General features: G+C 47.2%; 1 long non-coding RNA gene across 1 annotated transcript in view; it reads left to right on the forward strand.

Moving 5' to 3' along the window:
- LOC146194846 (uncharacterized) overlaps window positions 1-20967 on the forward strand; it is a 38784-nt gene extending 17817 nt beyond the window's left edge. The window contains exon 3 of the long non-coding RNA XR_014705487.1: window positions 20877-20967. This is a non-coding gene — a long non-coding RNA (uncharacterized LOC146194846). The remainder of the gene's footprint in view (window positions 1-20876) is intronic.
- Window positions 20968-24036: the final 3069 nt, after the last annotated feature.

Here is a 24036-nt window from a genome sequence, read left to right on the forward strand (position 1 = left end):
GTAATGTAATTTCATTACTTTTTAGGAGCAGTAATGAGTAATGTAATTTAATTACTTTTCTTAGATTTTCAGCAAAGTAATTAGTAATGTAATTTAATTCCTTTTCAAAAGTAATTTTGCCATGCATGGTGTGCAGGCATCTGGTTATGCTCATGCGGTGAATGCCCAACTGTCACCAATACACACCAAACGGCAATGGCGTATGTGTGCCAGCTCCGCTTTCAGAGACTAGATCGCGCTTTCCAATACTTGCAAAAGAAAAAGAAAAAAAAAACTAAATGACCGCGCGGGTAAGTGGAAAGGAGGGTTGGGCTATGGGCCTCTGAAAAAGAGCCTAATGTGAGGGAAGAAGCCTGTTCTCTTTTCGGCAGTGTACGAACTTAATTGACATACAAGAAAATATATATAAATAAATACCATGTTGACGAAAGTAATAACAAATATCGCACACTAAAAACAGAAGAGAACTGCGCTTCCCAGAGCTTATAGAAGATTTGAGACATCGACTTATTATGGCATTCCTCAGTGCCTGCATGTAATTGGCTTCACATCACGTACATTAAAATTGATCTTTAAAGAAAAAAAACAAATATCTGAAAAAATTATTCCGACATCTGGCCACAAAAATTTTCATCCGATTGATTTGTCCGTCTCGAGCAGACGGGAGCACAAAACAGACACGTTCAGTTCGCCACACCAATTCGTCCGTCTAGACACCAAAATGTCCAGCCGGAAACCATCTCAATACTTTCTAGCGCATAAAAACATGTAGGAGAACGCTGTTCTCTTTTTTTTTCTGCGCCTGAATAAGAGATTTCAAGAAAAACCTGATATTATGAAGTTAAGAATATCTTACTCTCCTCCTTCCTCCTGCATTGCTTGATTTCAATAGAATTTGAGAGAGAAATAAAGGGCCTTAGCGGAGCGAAATCATTTTTTTTTCATTGCGCTTGACTGCATACAAGCCCCATATATTTTTTGTCTGTTCTATCTCTGCAAATGGTTAACATGCGCATGCGTTTTCCTGTATACCAGTTGCGTCTTATAAGATGTGCCGTCCATTTCATCCCATTGCAGTTGTTCGGGGCCACCTGTGAATCTGTATAAGAAACAAGCAGCAAAGACCAAAGAGAGGTTCTTCTGGAAAATACAAGAATATAAATTTACAGGGCCGAAATATAGAACGATGACGTACAATTCGAAAGGGAGGACTTCGATAAAATGCCCAGATGGTATTGTGCCGGTTTTTGTGGTTTGTTCATGTTTTTTTTTATCTGTCAGTATCACGTCCCCTAACAATTTCGCTGCACCATTTTCTGTTAAGTTTCCGTGTAATGTACAGCAGGGTCCTTTATCGAATGTAAGGCAGCAGCCTGGAAACGGGCATGCACAAGACACAGTTCTGCTCCGCGCCGTCTGCGCAAAGACAATTTGCTTCGCTTTTTAGTTTGCTGCTTTCTTTGCGGCCTCCGACACAAGCACCGCGGGTCAACGTGAGTTATGTGCTTTGCGCGCTCCTGGGTGTTTGAGCCTGCCGCAAGCATCGGCACAAACAAGTCAGAGGAAACGGGGGTGGCTGACGGGGGACATGAGGAGTACGTGAAGTAAAAAAAAAAATATCTCCTTCCAAGTAGACCAGAGGGAAGCGGTCTCGGGCTGCGGACATTACGGTGGAATGCCGAAAGCTGGGCAGGGGCTGCCGCATCCGGTCGTCCGATTGGGGGGTAACCAAACATGGAGAGTCGGCGGGCACACCGCGGCAGTACGCTCGAGCTCCGCGTCAAAGGGGGCGCTCTTCGAAGAAAGCCGCGGCAACAGCAAAAAGCCTGGACCTCACAATTTCGACCTCACACAATGACGACCTCACTCAACCTCAAACTCACGCGTGAGGTTGAGATCCAATTTCGTGACCTCACTCAAAAAATTTCGAGCTGTCACCGACCTCACCTCAACCTCACCTCACTCCGTGAGGTTGAGGTCATTTTGAGGTTGAGGTCGACCTCATGAGGTCGAAACCTCATGAGGTTGCCCACCTCTGATCCTCTCGCCCTGGAACTCCGCAGCCGCACATTACCACCTCCTGCGATGCCTGAGGACGTTAACCACCAAGCCGTGAAAGTTAGCTCGTCCATCATCTGTCCCGGCTCTCTCCGCCAGCGAGACGCCGCCATCATCAGCGGCACTGACGACCTTGACGTCGAGGACTGGCCCACATTCTACGAAAGAGTGAGCGCTTATAACAAATGGGACGCGGAAACGAAATTAGGCAACGTCATTTTCTCACGTGGTGATGATCTCACCAGCGTAGCCAGTCTATGGTTTCGGAACCATGAAGCGGACATTCCATCATGGTCCGTGTTGAAAGTCAGCTTCTCGGAAGTGTTCGACCGTCCGGCTGTAAGGAAACTCTGCGCTGAACAGCGCTTGCGTGCGCGGTCTCAGCAGGTTGGCGAAAATTTCAAGAGGTATATCGAGGACGTCGCGACTTGTGCAAGCGCGCGAACGCTCAGATGTCAGAGGCCGACAAAATCAAGTACATTCTGCAAGGCATAGATGACGACGCCTTTCAGATGCTGACTGCGCGAGATATCCGCATCGTTGCTGAAGTGGTCACACTGTGTCAAAGTTATGATGAACTGCGCAAACAAAGGGCCATAACTCGCGCGAACACCATGAATTCTGAGACACTTGCCGGCCTGACAGATGCAGCTGAACATTCTGCGTTTCTGCCACAAATCAAGAGCTTCATTCGGGAAGAAATTGCTCGACAGCTCTCCCTTATGTCCTGCCATGAAGGGCCTTCCGCACACCTGGCTCCCAGTTTGCGCTAAATCATTCAAGTACATGTAGCTGAAACCCTTCCTCCAGCCCATCAATCCATGCCTGTCGCAGTCCCGTTGACATATGCAGCTGTTGCTGCCCAACCACCACCTACGTACGCTCCGCCGCAACCTGCCTACGTTCAGCCGCCTCCTAGTCCTGCTCGAGAACCTGCGCAGTTTTCTCGACCGTCTCCAAGACCACGCAATCCCTGGCGCACGACAGATAACCGGCCAATTTGTCACACTTGTGGGCTGGCTGGACATATTTCTCGTTATTGCCGAAATAGTCTCCCAGTGTCGGTACCACCTACACATGGCCCTGGGTACTGGTCTACGACGCCTCAGTATTCCGCGCCTACTTAGCATCCAACCAGCCGTCATTTCTTCCCAGACCGTTCAACCATGTCCGACCGCCGTTCACCGTCGCCGCGACGCCGGTCTATCTCTCCGATGCGACGTCGACAGAACGCTTCACTTGAGTAAAACTAGAGGCCGCAGTTCCTGAGGCGAGAACTGCGACCCCGTCTAACTTCCCAAGTCCTCATCTGTCGCCGACAAACCTTATTGAAGTTTTCATCGAGGGTGCTGCTGTCATGGCTCTAATTGACACTGGAGCTGCGATTTCGGTTATGGACGCAAAACTATGTAGCTGTTTAAAGAAAGTGAAGACGCCAATAGCGGGACTTTCGTTGCGAACGGCCAGCGCTCAGCATATCAAGCATTTAACAGCGTGCACCGCTCGAGTATTTATCCAGAATTTCCTCTATACCATTGAGTTCGTCGTGCTGCAAAGTTGCTCACACGCTGTAATTTTAAGCTGGGATTTCCTACCGCGTCACGCTGCTATTATCGATTGTGCTCGAGCTGAAGTGGGGTTCTCGATTTTGCCCGATGCCTTACCAGACGCTGATCTACCAACTTCCTGTGCTAAAGCCTTCGTCGCCAAAGATAATGACCTTCCTCCCTGCTCTTCTGTGCTTGTTCGTGTCGCTTGTGCCTCTGTTAGCGATGAGACCGTTCTCTTCACACCCGCCCATACTTTCCTGCGCCGCAAGTGCCTTCCATTGCCCTACGCTCTGCTCGCTATTTCTGCTGGGCTTTCAATGATATAAAAAAAAATAGTAATAATAATAATAATAATAATAATAATAATAATAATAATAATAATAATAATAATAATAATAATAATAATAATAATAATAATAATAATAATAATATAATAATAATTTATTTTTCCTTTACTACAAGGAAAGGAAAGGAGCAGCCGCTAAAAAGCTGCTTCGAAGAGCGGCTTGACGGGGCGGCTGCCCCTGCATATGACGGCATTTCACAGAAGAGAAAGTCACGCCCACACAGTGAATAAACAGTCAATAGAGAAATAATTAGTCCACAAAAAAGCACTAGGTAAATCAGGAAAAATACATGAAAATAAAACAGAAATGCCGCAAGACAGAACACCTAACTTAAAAATATGTATTTATAGAAACATTTCGCGGATTAATTTAATGGGAGGAAGAGAGAAACCTTGACCACTATTAGCAAAATATTGATTTAATATGGTAGGAAGCCTGAAGCGAAGCATCTGCCTGCCATAGTTCGTCCGGCACGCTGTAACGTGCCAATGGTCCGGGTTACGGGTGTCGTATGTGTTTCTGTTGTCTTGAAGCGCTGCTATGAGTGTTAGTTTGTTGTCCTTTTTACTGATGCCTTGTTTATATAATCGCAAAAGCCTCTAGTTATACAAAGATGTTACTTTAACTATTTTTAGCTGCTTAAATATTGGTCCTGTATGTTCGAGGTATGAAGCTCGAACATACAGGACCAATATTTATATGGGTCTCTAACCCAAGTTAAATATGGGTCTCTAACCCATTTAACTCCCCTACTGCATTGCGCCATGGTGAACGTCTTGGCAGTATCCAGCCAATCGCATCTCTTCTGATCTCTGAGGAATATGACGATGCGCCGCACTCTGCCGTGACTTCGATCAGCCCCCTTCACCTGCGCCCGCTCCTCCCTTTACAGACTTGTTCCACCGCTCCATCCACGCCGATCTTCCTGCAGCGCGCTCAACTTTTGAACCTACTGCATCAGTTTCGCTCCTCCTTCGAATCTCTTCAAAGTTGTTTGGGTCAAACTTCTACAGTCACTCATCGCATCGACACCGGCACTCACGCACAACTGCGACAGCGCCCCTATCGTGTGTCTGCAACCGAACGCTGGGCTATTGCAGAGAAAGTCGACCTAATGATTCAGAACGGCGTGATTCAGCCCTCAAGCAGCCCTTGGGCGTCACCTGTTGTCCTCGTAAAAAATAAAGATGGTTCTATCCGCTTCTGTGTCGATTATCGCCGCCTTAATAAGATTACGCGAAAGGACGTCTACCCTCTCCCACGCATCGAAGATGCTCTCGATTGTTTGCAAGGCGCCGAGCTCTTTTCTTCCCTAGACGTATGTTCCAGGTACCGGCAAGTTCCTCTGGAAGCGGCTGATCGCCCCAAAACTGCCTTTGTAACTCCTGACGGCTTGTACGAATTTACAGTTATGCCGTTTGGCCTTTGTAATGCTCCTCATTCCCCTTCCCCAGTGCAGGGTAGCAAACCGGAAGCTTTCCTGGTTAACCTCTCTGCCTTCTCTCTCTTTCTCTCTCTCTCTCTCTCTCCGGCAACATTTGAGCGGATGATGGACACCATTTTGCGCGGCCTAAAGTGGAAGACGTGTCTCTGCTACCTCGACGACATTGTCGTCTTTTCTCCTGACATTGACAGACACCTCTACCGTCTGAAGCACGTTTTGACTTGCCTATATGATGCCGGACTGCAGCTGAATTTAAAAAAAATGTCGTTTTGCTGCCCGCCAGCTCACCATTCTCGGCCACGTTGTCTCCAAAAAAGGTGCATCTCCAGATCCTGCCAAACTTCTTGCCGTAGCAGTCTTTCCCAAACCGACTTCCATCAAAGATCTACGTAGCTTCTTCGGGCTGTGCTCTTACTTTCGCCGCTTTATTAAAAATTTTGCTTCAATTGCTGCTCCCTTGACAGATCTTCTATCCGGCAGTTCCGACCTTTCGTCGGGGTCGCCAACGTGCGACGATGCCTTCATTGCTTTACGCCGGATGCTGACGGTACCGCCTGCCCTACGTTACTTCGACCCCACAGCGCCCACTGAAGTCCACACGGACGCCAGTGGTATTGGTCTCGGAGCTGTGCTCGCTCAGTGCAAATCAGGTTATACTGAATACGTGGTCGCCTATGCTTGCCGTACACTCACGAAGGCTGAATCCAATTACTCTGCCACTAAACAAGAGTGCTTAGCGATTATTTGGGCTCTTACTAAATTCCGCCCTTACCTCTATGGCCGCCCTTTTGACGTAGTGACGGACCACCATGCGCTTTGCTGGCTTTCCTCACTGAAAGACCCGTCCGGCAGACTAGCAAGATGGGCTCTTCGCCTTCAGGAATATGATATCCGCGTTGTTTACTGCTCCGGCCGCAAGCATCACGACACCGTCGCACTATTCCGCTGCCTCCTTACAGCTGAGGTCGCGAGCCTTTCCTCTTCAGGCGATTCACCGCCATCACTTCACATCAATGACATGCCGTCAGCGCAACGGCAAGATCCTTGGATAAATTCTCTCCTCAAGTTTATCTCCAATCCTACAGCTGCTTCTCCATCACGTGCTCTCCGCCGCCACGCTTCCCACTTTGCAATTCGTGATAACCTCCTCTACCGCCGCAAATACTTCTTAGATGGCCGCAAGTGGTTGCTAGTTATTCCCCGGCAGCTACGTTCGCAAATCTGTGACTATTTCCACGCTGACCCACAATCCGGTCACGCGGGCGTCTTCAACATACACTCGTCTCCGGCTGCGTTACTACTGGCGGGTCATGTACACTTTCGTACTCAAGTACGTTTGCTCATGCCTCACCTGTCAACGTCGCAAGCCATCTCCTCAACGTTCTGCTGGAGAGTTGCTGCCATTACCCAGCCCCCCGTGCCCTTTCGACCGCGTCGGCATTGATTTGTACGGGCCGCTTCCCTACACTGCAGCCGGCAACCGCTGTGCTATCGTAGTCGTTGATCATCTGACGAGGTATGCAGAAACCGCCACACTTCCATCTGCCACAGCGTCAGAGGTAGCTTCCTTCATTTTGCAGCGATTTGTTCTTCGCCATGGCGCACCTCGAGAGTTGCTCAGCGACAGAGGACGCGCTTTCTTGAGTGACGTTGTGAATGTCTTGCTCACCAAGTGCAATATTATTCACAGAACCACCTCCGCCTATCATCCCCAGACTAATGGCCTCACTGAGCGTTTAAATCGTACCCTTGGCGACATGCTCTGTATGCACGTCTCCTCCAACCACTCAAATTGGGACCTTGTCCTTCCGTACGTCACTTACGCTTACAATACCGCAACGCAGTCTACTACTGGCTTCTCTACTTTTTTTCTCCTCTACCGCCGTCACCCTTCTGCTACAATCGACACCATACTCCCGTATCAGCCAGACATATCAGAGTATACTCCTGCGTCTCAAGCAGCCCAGCATGCAGAAGACTGTTGATAAATTGCCCGCGCATTCACGGCTAACACCCAGTACCGCCATAAATCCAACCATGACAACAAACGCTCGACACAGGACTTGTCGTCTGGTGCACTTGTGTGACTGTGGATACCCTCAAATGCTCCTGGACTGTCTTCAAAATTTCTTGCTAAATACCATGGGCCATACCGAGTTCTGGAGCGCACTTCCCCGGTTAATTATGTGGTGGAACCCCTTACGCCGTCTCATGATTTACGCCGGCGCGAACGAGAGATTGTTCACGTCCAGCGCCTCAAACCCTATTATGACCCTGCCGTCTCACGTCGTAAGTCGCCAGGATGTCTCCTCTTCGTCCCGGGGGTAATTGTGAAGAGGAAGTAGTGCACGAGAAACATTCCAGGCAGTGGCATCGTGATCGCTGCGCGTGTTGCACCCGACTGTGTTCGCCACTGACCTGCCCAGTCCGGCTGATCGAGTCCTGATGATCTACTCAGTAAACCCCCATCTTACATTATTTATATGACATCAAATACCGAAACTTTTCAGTGCTTAAACTGAAGTATTCTGTACGTCTCTTAATGGCGAAAGTTTGATTTCGCATTCTTTTTTCTTTAGGAAAATGTGCATAAAACATATTCAATGATATTAACCTACCTTTCGGGAGCAAAAAAATGTAGTTTTACTGCTGCTAACAGTTGGCTGTTTTTTAGATTCGGTTAAACTTAGTGTGAGTGCCACATGTCGCTTACGCCTTGCAGCATTGTTGTGGCGACGTTTCGCAAGGCACTCTTCAAGTTGTTTCAATGTTTCTGCTCTTTGATTTTAACCCCTTTTCGATCCGGAAACTCTCAGCTCGCAACGCAATGTCTTCGGGATCGTCACAGGCAAGCAAGCATGTTAACGAGCACGGCTGCTCAGTTATTCTTTGTCCGATTTCATGGCATGGCTCTGGCTGAGGCGCGCGCACTTTAAGCTACTTCCCACATTAGTTGATCTTTGACATTACGCCTTGACTTTGACCTTTGATAGAAATATAGCTACCCCAAGTGGTTGTGGCCTAATTTCCAAATTGACCTTGAAGATACTTGAAAGTCATCGGAAGCCCACAGTGGAATTATCATTACACGCTTCAGTACTCCCTGCAAAGCATGCACTACTGGTGAAGAAGTAAGAGTAGTATTCATTCGAAGCTAGGAAATTGTGGTTATTCTTACTATTATATTGATTAGATATTACATCCGCGTAACAATTCCTTCGCAGTTGCGCCAATATTATAAACGCGACGGCGATCACTTTCAAGATCATGACCTGAGCCCTTGCATGCATGAATAAAGTATCTGCTATCAAACAACTTACAAAACACTACAATAGAAGCATACAACATTAGGCTTTAAATTGTTCAAGACCTAGGTAAACATCACATAAGAACATTTAAAAGATCAATAAATCATAACTGTGATCCAGAATGCTGATCTGTTTTTTAGAACGACTGGTCTAAAAGGACATCTCGGCTTAGTTCACTTTTTGTAATTCTGCAGTAGTGTCAAGCGCTCTGGCATGCATGCAATTAACTTCGAGGTCTTTCCTCATTACAATGGAAAGCTACCTTGCGGCAGTCAAAAGCTGAAATGTTTTACAAGGCATCGCTTGGAGTGTGGATCGTGTATTGGTTTTAATAGATTACGAACAGAATTTGCACTCTGTTGCATACACGCTAGAGTCGTGAGTGCACAAATGCTTTAATTTACGATGAGAAAAGAGGATACGTTTTTGATATTGTAACGGGTATTCCGACGGAGACTTCCGACGTAACGGAGACTTCCGACGTTGGCAGTCCCGACATGAGCGTACATAGGCCCGCACCGATGGGAGTAACCTGGGCCAATAATACTTTTGACGAATTCGTGTTGTGTACGGCTCACCCCCAGGTGGCCGGTGGTGGGTTCATCATGACAGGCACTCAATATATCTCGGCGAAACTCGGAGGGCAAAACAAGGAGAAACGTCTCTTCACTGTTAGCAAAATTTCGCTTGTAGAGCAGGTTGCCACGCAGAGTGAACGTTTCAAGCCCACGATGAAAAACACGGGGAATACGGGCGTCGACGCCCTGCAGATAGTCGACGAGTGACGCTAACTCTGGGTCCATTCTCTGCAGCTGTGCCATTTGGGTTGTACTAATAGCCCCCAGAAAGGAAAAATCATCAGCCGTTTCTTCTGGACATATGGCGATGGGTGAGCGCGACAGACAGTCAGCATTCTAATGCTTCCGTCCTGATTTGTACACGACTGTTACGTCATACTCTTGTAACCTAAGGCTCCATCTCGCCAATCGTCCTGAGGGGTCTCTGAGGCTCGCGAGCCAGCATAATGAATGGTGGTCGCTTATAACGCGGAAAGGTCGGCCGTAGAGGTATGGTCGGAACTTGGTGAGGGCCCATATTACCGCCAGACATTCTTTCTCAGTTGTTGAATAGTTGGTTTCGGAGCGGGTAAGTGTTCGGCTCGCGTAAGCGATGACCCGTTCTGCAACGTCTTGCCACTGAATTAGTACTGCACCAACCTCAACGTTGCTGGCATCAGTGTGGACGTCAGATGCGGCGTTTTCGTCAAAATGGCCCAGTATAGGGGGATTCTGTAGGCGGCTGCGAAACTAAAAGAAAGTGGCCTCTTGATCACATCCTCACAGGAACGGCGTGTCATCTCGAGTCAGTGTGGTTAGCGGTTCTGCGATGTGCGAAAATTCTTGTACAAAGCGTCTGTAATAGGAGCACAAACCCAAGAACCGTCGAACAGCTTTCTTGTCAGTAGGGTGCGGAAAACCAGAAACGGCAGCTGTATTTACAGGGTCCGGGCGAACACCTTTTGCGCTGACCACGTGACCAAGGAAGCGAAGTTCCTCAAAGCCGAAGTGACATTTCTCCGGTTTGATTGTCAGGTTGGCGTCTCGGAGAGCTTTTAACACAAGGCGTAACCTTTCTAGGTGTTGGTCGAAGGTGGTCGAAAATGTGACGACATCGTCCAGGTAAACCAAACACGACTGCCACTTCAAATCGGACAGAATGGTGTCCATCATACGTTGGAACGTGGCCGGTGCCGGACTTAGGCCGAACGGCAGCACCTTAAACTCATACAAGCCATCGGGTGTCACGAAAGCCGCCTTCTCCCGGTCTCTCTCATCCACTTCTATTTGCCAGTACCCCCTTTTTAGGTCTAGCGACGAGAAGTATCGGGCATCTCGCAGTCGATCGAGTGCGTCGTCTATGCGGAGAAGTGGGTAAACGTCCTTTTTAGTGACGCGATTAAGCTTTCTGTAATCGACACAGGACCGCAGAGTGTTGTCCTTCTTTCTGACGAGAACAACCGGCGAAGCCCACGGGCTTGTAGACGGCTGAATTACATCGTCGGAAAACATTTCGGTGACCTGTCTCTGAATCGCTGCTCGTTCCGTTGGAGAAATGCGGTATGGACGTCGGCATACGGGGCGCATGGTCTCGTCTCTTATTATACGGTGCTTGGCGACCGAAGTTCGGCCCACTTTGGAAGACGTTGCGAAGCAGTCTGCAAAATCTGCCAAGACAGCCAAAAATCGATCCTTCTGAGCCGGCGATAACTCGGTGTTTATTTCGACAGGTGGCAGAACGTGGCGAGGTCCAATGTCGTCTTGAAGGACTTCTTCCACGGTGCACAAATGTGGACACTCCGCGACGTCTTGGAGGGAGGAGATCACCGTGCCTTTGACGAGGTGCTGAAATTCGTTCGAAAAGTTGGTGAGCAGAACGGTAGTGCAGCCATTCCGTAGGTGGACGAGACCTCGGGCAACAATGAGACCCCTCTCAAGCACCAGCGAGATATGATCCTCCACCATGGCCTCAAAGTCATGAAATAGGTCATTCTGCACACGCATTACGACACTGCACAGTGGTGGCACCGTGACATCATCCTCCACAATACGCAGAGCATGGCTACAGGGATCGCGGGTGTCTTAGCGTGCCACTGCCCGTTTGGTCGAGAATGCGACTCGTGCCTCGTGTAGGTCGATCACAGCACCGTTTGCATGCAGAAAGTCGAGCCCCAGAATCAAATCTCTCGAACATTCACGCAAGACAACGAATTCCCCGACGTAGACGAAACCGCGGATGCCAATTCGGGCTGTGCACCTTCCGGCCGGGCTAATGAGGTAACCTCCAGCCGTGCGAATGATAGGGCCCAACCATGGCGTCACAACTTTGCTCAACTCCTGGGCGAGGGCGTGGCTCATCATTGAATAGTCTGCACCGGTGTCAAGTAAAGTGATGGTGTCAGTTCCGTCAAGTGTCACGCACAAATCGGAAGTAGCGCGTCGGATGCTGTCGCTACCCTGCCCCTGTGAGAAATCAGCGTATTGGTGTATCGGCGGCGGAGGATCTTCAATTTTTTCGACAGCAGCGGCCCTGCCTCCGGAGACTGCTGGAATTAGCTTTCCCGGTGTAGACTGGGAGAACATCGCTCAGTATTGCTGGGGTCTCTGCGAGGGCTTGGGGAACGGTACCGCAGCGGAGATGACGATCCTGAGTCATAGCGCCTGTATCTCCCAGGCCTCTGACGGGCCGACAGATGAGCTTCAATTTCGAGCGGCCGTTCACCGTTCCGTGGGCAGGGCGCATCGGGTTCGAAGCCGCGAGGTCCCACTCGGCGATACGGGCATGCATGTTAAAGGTGACCGGCCTCCCCGCCGTGGTAGCAGATTGGCCTGCGGTCCCGCGTACGCCACACATCCGACTTGCGAGGGCGTGGAACAGGCACCACAGCTTGAGCCGATGCGTCATACGGACTGATGTGGCTCACCACCGGTGCCGGGTCAATAGGACCACAGGCAGCTGCTTGACGTGCAACGAACGCGTACGTTCGTTTGTCGTCGAACCGTGGAGGCATGGTAGCGACAGGATCGTAGGCAGCTGCCTGACGAGCAACGGATGTGTGCGTGGGCATTTCATCGACGCGCTGCAGTACGTTGGTGACCGGGAATTCACGAGCAGGCTGGCGTACTTCACCTCTGACGACTTCGGTCAGTGATGTCACTGGCGCACTCTGAGGCAGACGGAAACGTTGGAGTTCCTCTCGAATAACCGACCGAATGAGGTCACGTAAGGCGTCCGCACCGCCTCCATGGCACGACGAAAAAACATCTGGGGCCAGGCTGCTGACATCTCGGTTGTACTGCCGGACCCGTTGTTGGAGCGTTGTTTCCATGGTAGTTGCCTCCGCGAGGAATTCAGCAACGGTACGCGGTGGACTGCGAACGAAGCCCGCAAACAGCTCCTGCTTAACTCCACGCATGAGGTGGCGAAGCTTCTTCTCCTCTTTCATATTGGGGTCTGCGGACTGGAAAAGACGGGTCATGTCTTCACAGAACATGCGTACACTTTCATTTGGCCGCTGGTTTCTGGACTGAAGTAGAGCTTCAGCTTTCCGCGGCGGTCGGCGTTGGGGAAGGTGGTTAGAAGTTCACGGCAAAATGCTTGTCAGGGGGTAAGGGCGCTCTGGTGGTTTTCGAACCACGTACGCGTAGACTAATCTAGAGCGAATTAAACATTATTGAGCTTTCGCTCGTCACTCCAGCCGTTGTACCGAGCCACTCGCTCGAAGCTCGCCAGCCAATCCTCAGCGTCTTCGAAGACGTCGCCGCGAAAAGATGGTGGTGTTCGCGGCGGGTGGCAAAGGATCGGATCTGAGAGCCTGGGATCAGTGGCCATGTCGAGGTGGCTCGAGAGTTGCGGCTGCGTGATCCTCGTAGGGGAGGAAAGGGGCTCAACCTCAGGCTACTGCCCACAGAGGCGGCGACTGAGTCGCTGGTGGACCGGAGTCAGATCCGTCGTGAAGCGTGTAAACGTGGGAAAGCGTACCACGCGCCTCCACCAGAGTGTAACGGGTATTGCGCCAACGTCTAGGCAATGCCCTGAGCCTAGAAGACTCTGTCGAAGTCCGAGAGCGGTCCGAGCAGCGGTCTGCGCGCGGTTCCAGTTACCAACTTCGTCGTCTAGGCCAACCAGCAACCACTTCATCATCTACGCCAGCTAGCCACTGATTGTCTCCGCTTCGTCGTCGACTATAGCTTGTATCAATATCAAAGATTTACATAATTTGCAAAAGTGTTTAGGCGGCCGCTCACTTGTAGTCGAGGAATAATACCACGAGGACACGCAAAGTTCTGAGTTGAAAAAGCAGAAATATTGCCTTAAAGTACATAACAGCGGCTTTGCATTCGCATTCCCCGGGAAACATAATATGAAATTTGATGGCTAACCTTGGAACGAAACCCCGCAGGGGCAATCTGCTAAAGGGAATTTTTGTGTGTAATGTGCAATACCACGGATCCCGAGCACCCAGATTTAGCCGTGCGTGGCATCGCCGTGTCCGGGGAAATTGGAATCCTTGTAGTTGGGCCAATCCCGTAGTTTTCGACTATTAAGGCCCCTTGGCGGAGGCCCCGGCTTCACGTAGACGGATTCTCCGGGCTCACCCACCCGGAGGATATCGGCAGTCGGATTTTCCTGTCCTCCACTCCATCTTTCACTTTCCTATCTCCTTTCTGATAACTCTCCTCTCCTCTACCATCTTCTTGTTTATTTTTCCTTCTTCCAGGCGGCTAGAGTTAACCTTGTGTGGCCAACCACTCTGAATTTCGGTCATAGTGGGTTTAGTTGTGGCGTACTGGTGCGGCGAGGACTTGCAAGTTTCGGCCCCGTCCCCTTATTGGACTCCAAAGTGGGTGACCGGCGCCGTGGATGAAAAACACATAAATCGTATGGCTTCCTATCACTCCAAAAGCGATCCCCCTAACAAAAGGAGGCGGACCGAAGCAACAACCCAATTTTTTGAAAAACAAAGAACAACTTCCCCAAATCTGACATGATCCATTCTGAAGTCGATCAATACCTGCCTGAATTCTGTTCCCATTTCTAGTTTCCAAGAGTGACATTTGCCTTGGCCGAAAATACAAACTTACCCAGATAGCAAGCGGGAACATGATGCTGGATCCTAATGACGGATCCAAACATTGAAAGGTTACGAACATTCAGTCTATACGGGACGTCATTTTGACAATAGCCCCTTTTAGATCTCTGAACATTATCCGCTGCGTGATCTCCAACAGAGATCTCCTCCACATCACTGGAAAAGAAATGTTGGATTGTCTTGCCGACCGGAATGCAGTGAATGTGCAAAGAATTACAATCCGGAAAGACCACAAAAAAGTACCAACCATACACTTCATACTGACATTCAGTGCAAACACACTACCTGAGTAGAAGCGGCTACCTAAAAATAGAAGTTTCACCTTACATATCCAATCCCCGTAGTTGTTTCAATTGTCAAGACATATAGTCATGGCTGACACAGCTGCCGTGGCCTTACGACCTGTGCATAATGGGCTTCGAAAGACCACACCACAGACAACTGTGACTCTCCAGCTTCTTGCTGTGCAAACTACGAAGCCGACCCCCCAGCACATTCAAGGTCTTGTCCACAATAGAAGAAAGAAAACGAAGTTATGACTATCAAAACAAACGAAAATAGCTCCTTCACAGAACCCAGGAAAAGTTTGGAAATAACGAACATATTTTTATTCGAGGTCAAAACGGACTATTCGGATACGGCGCGCGGAAGTGGCACTCCAGGCAGCAACATGGTACCTAACTAGGCGTCTTCGAACCCCCCTGGTAGGCCCATCAAGTCCAACCTAGGCAGAGGAATCCAAGGCTGTCTTGCCAATTCCAAACAAGGACCCGCGGACTGCGCAGTCGGGATTCCGCAAGGTTTCCCCCAGCAGGGGAGGTCAAAGGATCATTCGTTCGTGGCCACACTACGGACCTCCAGCGCTTCGAGTGAGGCGATGGACATCACCCTCACCCCGACTGTGGGGCAGGGGAACGGCACTCCCTAGAAAGCAAGGGAAATCTAGAGTGACCCAGCCTCAAAGAAATAATTTTCTTGATTGCTCAACATATCACAATGGCTCACATCATGCAGTGGAATTGCAGAGGATTGTTCAGAAATTATACTGATATCATCGACATAAATAAATCAGTAGCACCCATAGCTATTTGCCCACAGGAGACAAGTGTTGGACCAAAGAATACAAACATCCGAAAAAATATAAAACATTCCGACGCGATCTAGAGTAAACTAGCAGACTCTCAGGAGGCCTCGCTATCATATTGCAAAACATTGTCAATGCAAGAGAGATAGCATTAAAAACAAACTTAGAAGCGGTTGCAGTGAACATAATTAGCCACAAAATCATAACAGTTTGCTTGCTATACTTAGCCCCAAACCTCGCAGTTACCATACATGATTTCGAAGAACTTGTTGAATAGTCACCCGAGCCATATGTGATAGCTGGCGATCTTAACGTGCACTCTCTCTTCTGGGGAAATGAACGGACAGACATCAGAAGGAATTCATGGAAGGCTTTATACTCATCAATAAAATATGTCTCATAAATATAGGAATACCTGCATAATGCTGTCCGATCTTAGGGAAGAGGAGCTGTCTGGATTTAATCTTTACATCACTATCTATTTTAGCGATTTCAATTGCGAAGTTATTGATGAGGAAGTGATCATTCATCCACAATTTTAAAATTAGTGTCTTCTACACATACCATTCTAAAAAGACCTCGATAGTGGAAGATATATCATGCAGACTGGCCGCTATTTAAACTGAATGCCACAGTAGACAAACAATATTCGGACGACCTCCATAGAGATGAAATTAACGAGACGTTTACAGCTTGCCTAATCTGAGCATCAACACAAGCCATCCCTCAAACATCAACACATGCACAAACCAAAATACAAGGTATGGCTGACACATGAATGTACACAAGCAAAAAAAAACAACAGAATAAATATGTGGTATGCTCCGTAGATTCCCCACAGCAGAGAATTTACCGATTTTTAAAAAGGTTAAGGTCAACGCCCGCTACATTCTAAGAAACGCCGAGAAAAATTCATGGCGTGAATATGTATCTTCTATCAACCGCTCACTGCCTTGAAAAAAAAAAGAATGTGCAGCAGGTCCAGAAATTCACTGGAGATAATACCCCATTCACACTTCTAATGTTTACAGCACCCAGTGCAACAGAAATCATTAGAAGAAAAGGCTGCTATACTTAGAAAGCATTTTGCAGAAATTTCAAGTTCATCTCACTACACGCACACCTTCCGAAAACACAAAGTAATAACAGAAAAAAAAAACCCTATGGAGCAGGCCTACAGGAGGACTACAACCAGCTTTTCACTGTAGAGTAACTAAACATTCTAAACCATGAGGGAAAAACAGCACCAGGCCTATGTTATGTATACTATGCGATGCTAGCTCAACTGTCTCAGACTGCAGTAGAGGCACTCTTGGCATTTTTTATTAAATTATAAATATCTGGGAAAAACCGCGAACATGGAAAACAGCCATAGTAGTACCATTTCTGAAACCAGAAAAATCACCAACAAGACCTAGCAGATACAGGCCAATAGCGCTGACAAGTTGCATCGCAGAATCATTTGAAAGCATAATAAACATCAGACGCACTTTTATTCTTGAATCTCGGCATCTATCGGATGTACATCAATACGGATTTAAAAAGTCATCATCACCAACTGATCATCTTGTCCCCCTAGAGAACACAGTCCGGGAAGTCTTCGTCCACAAACAGCATTTCATCACGGTTTTCTTCGATCTAGAGAGGGCGTACGATGCCACGTGGAGGTCCAGCATCCTCCGCTATCTGGCAGACCTTGGTATACACGGGAGAATGCTGAACTGTGTGGGCGACTTCCTGGCTAATCGCACATTTATAGTTCGCCTAGGCGCTACCTTTTCTAACAATTTTATCCAAGAGAACGGGGCACCCCTGGTGTGCATTCTGAGCACAACTCCTTTAGCTCAAGTAATGCCCACGTCCACGATGTATTCCCCTTTACGTATATCACCTACAGATAGCATGCACTTCATCTAGCATACCTACATGTAAGAGACGAATACAGATGATACTAAATAAACGAGCTATTGGACAGACGGCTTTCAGTTTTCACCACAAAAGACAGCAGCTGTCTTGTTCTCACTAAGACGAGGCTTACAGATTGATCGCACGCTACACCTGAATCACACTAAACTGCCAGCGCAACAGCAACACAAATGTTTAGGCATAACATTTGACAAAAAGCTCACATTTCTACCCCACATAAGCAGTCTGATATATTATGCAGCCCTAGCCTTTAATGTCCTAAAAGTGCTTTCATGGAAACGTTTGGGTTCGGATAAAGCATGTCTGTTTCAAATCTGTCGTACTGTGATTCGTTGCAAGTTAGATTATTGAAGCATAGTGTAAGGCTCAGTAAGATCATCTTACCTGAAACGACTCGACACTATTCCTAATTTCGGTCTGCGCCTATCATCCGAAGCATACAGAACATCCCTTGTAGCCAGTCGTTATGTCGACTCAAATGAGCCTTCGGTAGAGGATCGCAGAACTGCAGTAAAGTGCACATACGTCCTAAATATCCGTTGTTTGCAGAGACACATCTGCTATCCCGGAGTAACCGAATGCCCATCTAAAAATTTATTCTACAACAAACCACATTTTATCAGACCACTCATATTACGCTTTGAAGATAAATGCAAACAGTTAAACCTACTTGATGCCTTACCTAATGTTGCACAAAGAAATGACCCTCTGCCGCCATATTACAAGCTCCCTGCCGTATTTGACTTTTCACTGACACATCTACAGAAAGAAATTCACCACAGGAGCACATACGACAAGAATTCTATGCAATACAAGAAACGTATGAGGCCTAACTGAATATTATACAGACGGCACAAAAACAGAAATGCATGAAGGATGTGTAGTCGTTCAAGGCTTCAGTAAAAAATTGTACGACCACTAGAGTGCGTCTCGGTTTTCACTGCCGATTATTTCACCGTATGTGTCGCTGTATAGGAGGCCGCCAAGAAGAAAATAAAAAACGACGTCATCTACACCGATTCTTAAAGCCTACTTACAGCCTTACAGCACAGAAATACCCCCAAACCTTTATTAGAAACCATAATACATAACATAAGTAAAATCCCAGCTCGAAAACACAACATAAAGTTTAACTGGCTCCCTAGCCATGTTGGAATTGAGGAAAATGAGGAAGCGGATGTATATGCTGCACAAGTCCGATTTGGTCAAATCAGACTAATAAGCCTGCCACATAGGGATTGTTTAAGGCCACAGTATATTAGAGGTGAATGGCAAGCTACATGGAACGGACCAGTAAACAACAAATTACACTCTGTAAAACTCTTTCTATCTGAATGGAAATCTTGTCGACATCAGGAACGTTTTAAAGATGTAGTTTTATGTCGCCTACGCGTTGGATACAGCCACCTCACATACAAATTTTTACAACAAAACGAGGCCAACAACTCTTGGAAAGGTGCGGTGATGAACCAACATGAAACCCAGTTTTTAATTTCGTATACACAACTTTAATAACTGAAAGAAATAATTTAGTGTATTATACAAATATTACACCCCATTACACCCTATGCTGCTTTTAGGTGAACAAGAACTCCTTTATCCTTTACAAATCTTTAGGTTTCTCAAGAACGCTAGCATTTTACGCAAACTATAAGTATCAAACCATTTTTAACCAACATTTTAAACCTTGTGTTTAGCGCATCATAGCCATAGTCGCTTTTGCGCCACAAAACTCAACATAACATAATTGGACCTAAAACAAGCATTGAAGGGCACCTTTTTGCCTTCTTTCTGAATACGCATCATATTTTGTTAAGGTATGCTTCTGCCGCATATTTGCGTAATATTGTTTTAACATCATGATATAATTTGGAGGAAATGAGTTTGTATGATAGAAGGCTGTTGATTAAAGTACAGTCATTCAGAGATATGCAGCCCCCTATTTTCGCTATTTTAAGGCATCCACCAAACAAGGAAAGTAAAACTACTTTGTGTAAACTGCACCAGCATGTGTGAAAAAAACGGAAATAGAGATTAAAATAATAATATTATGAATTGACAAGAGAGTGATAAGAGAATAAAATATAGATTTCTATGTTCCAGTAATAAAAACTAAAATGCAGATTTCATGGCAGTCGCTGTTGAAACTGAGCCCCACCATTGTGCCTGAATGCATACTGGGTGATGGAAATTCTGGCTTAATCCTGCCTGTGTAAGCGTCTAGCTCGCAAAATATTTCTTGCGGTAAATCTTCTGTGCGTACAGATCCTCTTCACTCTAGGAAGAATGAGCACTTTAGCGTAACCATTTAACATTCGAGATACCTAAGCAGCAAGATGTACATTTTCTTCAGCACGTCGAAAAGCTGACTGGCACGCTGCGAAATGAGCGCGCCTCTAAAGAAAAATCCCATAGGTTGGAATTTGCCTAAACCTTTGCTCATCACCAAGCAACGGTGAAGAGAAAGACATAAAACTGCCGTTTTGAGGTGCCTCGTATCGACTAATCGCCACAGTCACTTCCCCATATTCACATCATGCTTCCGGTCTCCTGCGCATCTACTGTCTTCCGGTTCATTCCCTACGCATACTCAATGAAAGAGCCGCAAACATGACAATCATGCTACTGTCAAAACTGGCTGTAGAGACCCCGGATACATGTAGCGATTTTACCGCATCAATACGGAATTTTTCGCCCGACGGCGCGCACTAGGCGCCCACCGTTGGAAAAAACGCGCGCCGGTGCCGATCTGGACCTGCCGGATATTTGAGGAGCGTGCAGCGCGGCTAGGCGTAGCGTCCTCTCGAACCGGACGCTGCTCCGGACGCGCGCCAATAGCAGTGCGGAAAGCAGCCATTTCAGATTCGGGCGACCGCTGCCAACGTGGCCGCAATGGCCGACGAGGTACACGGAAATTTGGCGGCTGAAACGCGATTATGGTGCAAATAATAGCTAACCACAATATGTCGTTTTTTTTGTTAGTAGACGACCACTCTTGGATCGAAATGTCTGTGTTTACACACTGAAGAGAAATGTGTCGAAGAAAAACCGTGCCGCTGGTATCTGCGTTCCGAGTTGTCTTCGTTCAAACACGCCACATATTTGTGTGCCTTATCTACGCTCGCTACAATTAGCACAGTGGCGAAGAAATGAGACCTTTCGCGATTTTAACACAAGAGACTGTGTCGCGTCGCTCATGTATCTCGGTCTGCATTTGTTTCGGCTCTCTGATGCATTTGCTTTTGCATCCAGGGATACGCGGCGGCACTCGCACCTATCCCGGGCTTAAAAGTTCAGAGTAGGCCATTGTGGTGTCTAAAATAGGCCTTTCTGTTCTCAGCTATTTCTACACCACAATATTAGATATATGTACATGATGCTTCAGGACACGTTTTAAGCACAATATCCTGCTACGTAAAGACTCTATGGGTTGTGACAACTTATTGAAGTTCATTATGTTGGGACTCCATACTGAAAACGCTGCTTCATATGTTCTCTTTCATATTCAGCCAAGCTACCATTTAAACTGCAAAATAGCTACCAAGTGTTGGCTGCCCAACCGACCTGTGTCGTGTTAAAAACAGCTGAAGAGAATGACGGTAAGTGCATTTTGAATTTTTATATTAGGGCACAATATGCTTACCTGAATAATCATACTTTACCAAATGCCTCTTTTGTGTTTGTAGTTCACGAAAGACAATACTTCTGCTATGGTCAAACAGTATAACCTTATCTCAATGTCATTTAACTAGAGGAAAGTCATTGTTATAAGTGCATAACTGACGTTTATAGAATAAACTTTTTTATTTCTCCACAGGTAGAAACGCTGGTCTAAATTGCTGATTGTGAATTTAATACTCCAGACAGCTATCCACGTTCTATGCATAGAAAGACTAAAGGTAGTAGCGTAAGCTGAAAGGGGCCCTCTAGAATTAATCCGGGTTGGAATCGTTGTGGCAGAGATAGGGCCCTTCTCATGTGATACGAAATCACCCACTATCAAAGCTTGAAGCGTTCAAATTTCTGTGTACACCAAAGCGACGGAGCTTAATCATTAACCGCGTAAGGCCACAGGTTGCAGCGGCATGGTGTGCGACGACGTCGCGTGGTGGACTTACGGCCGCCAAAGCACTGCGCTCACGTTCTGAGCTTCCGTTTCACTCGTCGGCCGGGAGCAGTTCGATAGGCTGGGACTAGCAGGAAGATTTGGGGGAAAGTAACTTTCATGCTGGCTCATATGTGGCGTAAATTCCAAGCTCGCATCGAGTGAAGAGCCTGCAGATGGCCTCTTCTACTGAACAATGAATATGAACATATCGAGAGGATTAGATATAGTGAAAACTTGGTGAGCTAATAACGGACAAGGTAGGATATTGTGGCCAGAGAGTCTTATTTCCTATCAGAAATAGCCGGAGAAAGTACTAGATACTGCAACCCCTCAGGCGACACTGCCCTGACTCTACCCTCGGTATGGATGATGCCACTCTTCTCAGTGGAAACGAGCGCCTCCGGTTTCGCACACCTTTACTTTCCCCCCATTTTCGATAACCTTCCCCAGTGGTCTTACCCGCGCAGAGGAGGTTGCGGTACGAAGGATCCGGGTCGGGGTTGCCCTTGCCCCTGCTTCTACACAAACATCGTTTGAATACCGATATTTATGTCAACGTCCAGAATGTCCTATCTGCAACTCACAAAATAGTGAGGCAGATATTCACCACTTGCTGTTGGTTTTCCTGACACTGAAACCGACCAGAATTCGGCACCTGACTGCAGTGGGCCTTTCGCCAAACAAGCCATCTTCGTACAATGCTTCGACGCAAAAGCCTTATCATCATTCTCTCTTGAACGTTTTTAGAAGAGGCAAACTTTTGTCTTTCACTTTATGCCCCTTTTATATTTTTCACATATTCTTTTATGCACTGAGGCTATAAACTACGTCATTAAAGAGCCGTATTTGCAGGTATCTGTATGGCTTAGCGCCTTTTTGCCCTACAACGCCGTGCCCCACAGAAACGGGATACATTACCGGCACAGTTTTCACTAGTGTTTTTATAATATTTTATACTCTGCAGTAATAAAAGCAGTGTGCCAGCATTTTGAGACTTCCAGTTATCGAATGATGGGGCGGCAGTAAGAGAGCATCACTGAAAACCTGCCGCTCTCTGGCAGAGTCTCGTAAGTTCTTGCCGGTACGCCAGCGGCAGCGGCATTCATTTCGTATCATTGTCGCTGCAGACACTGAAAGGAAACATCACCTCATGCGGTTACAGCCATATTACGTACAGCAGTTAGAGGAGTTATTGGTTACAGCAGTATCTATAAAAACAAAATCGATACAGACAGTGGAAGAGGCTGCAATAGCACTGGCTCTTACTCAGACCGAGGCAAACTACATGGCCAGTGACAGCAAAAGCGCGATCAGGAGCTACATCGCCGAAATAATAGCAAATATCGCGGTAGAATCCTCCATCAAAAGCGAATAGAAAGAGAGGTCACCCTTGTTTGTACGCCAGTCCACGCAGGCGTGCCCGGAAACGAGGCGGCACACAAAAAAACCCGAGATCTCACACACCGGACTGGAGGAGTGCCACCGAAGCAAGGCAAATAAGATGACCTGCATAACTATAGCGAAATAATAATGCACTACAAACTTAGCAGGAGGGTCCTACCACCATCAGACCCCACGTTAGGCAAAAAGGAAGCAGTAGCATGGAGAAAGCTACCGACAAATACATACCCGAACCCAGTTCTTGTCAACCATATATAGCCAGATATACAATCAGACCTATGTTTATTATTTAAGGAAATGGGATCACTAGATCACATAATATGGGAATGTGCAAAGTCACCAGGCAGGCTAGAAATATAACTAAAGACACCTGGGAGACCCTTCTGCGAAGCTCAGACCCAAGAGCCCAAAAAGAAATTGTTCGAGTAGCCGAAGATGCCGCCGGAGTCCAAGAACTACCGGCCTGCAACTAAGGCGACTGTCCCACCTTCCGTGTCTAACCCCCGAAGAGCGGGATAGTCACTCTGTTGGACGATTAAAAGTTCTTTTTCTCTCTCTTATTGCGTACAAGCGAATGCGACCGAAACGCCTATGTAGTGGAAGTTGTTGACTGGTCTATACAGTATGAAAGCAATCACGCTTCCACCAGAACCGAAACCGACTTTTGTCAGCTGTCGTTGTGCCTTACTGCCACTTTTTCCGCCAGATTGTGATGTGACAGTACGTGTGCTGGTGACGCGTTTTAAACGGTGCCTTGACGCGTATCATCCGTCTGAGTAGGTTACGCTTCGACTATCACACATCGATGAATCGATACTGTGATATCGATCGACAGTGATACTAATATCACAGTACAGATTAATCAATACTGTGATATTAGTAAAGGTTATGTATCTGCTTGTATATACCGAGCTCGGAGGAAACACAACCGTCAGAATGCAGCTGTTGTTCCTAGAAATTTTGTGTTTGAAAAAAGCCCCAAATTCCGCATTTAATTTTATGAGCGTGGTTATTACTGCAATAAAACTTGCTTTACTTTTTAGTACTTTCTCAGTATAGTACGGCAACAATATGATGTGCACACAGTGCGAAATATGGCACAGCGAAACAAAACACACCAAAAATTATGCAATATAGAGAACAGCACTAACGTTGAGCCC

This window comes from Amblyomma maculatum, chromosome 3 (assembly GCF_055883805.1).
Source record: "Amblyomma maculatum isolate TAMU_Amacu chromosome 3, ASM5588380v1, whole genome shotgun sequence".
Taxonomy (NCBI): domain Eukaryota; kingdom Metazoa; phylum Arthropoda; class Arachnida; order Ixodida; family Ixodidae; genus Amblyomma; species Amblyomma maculatum.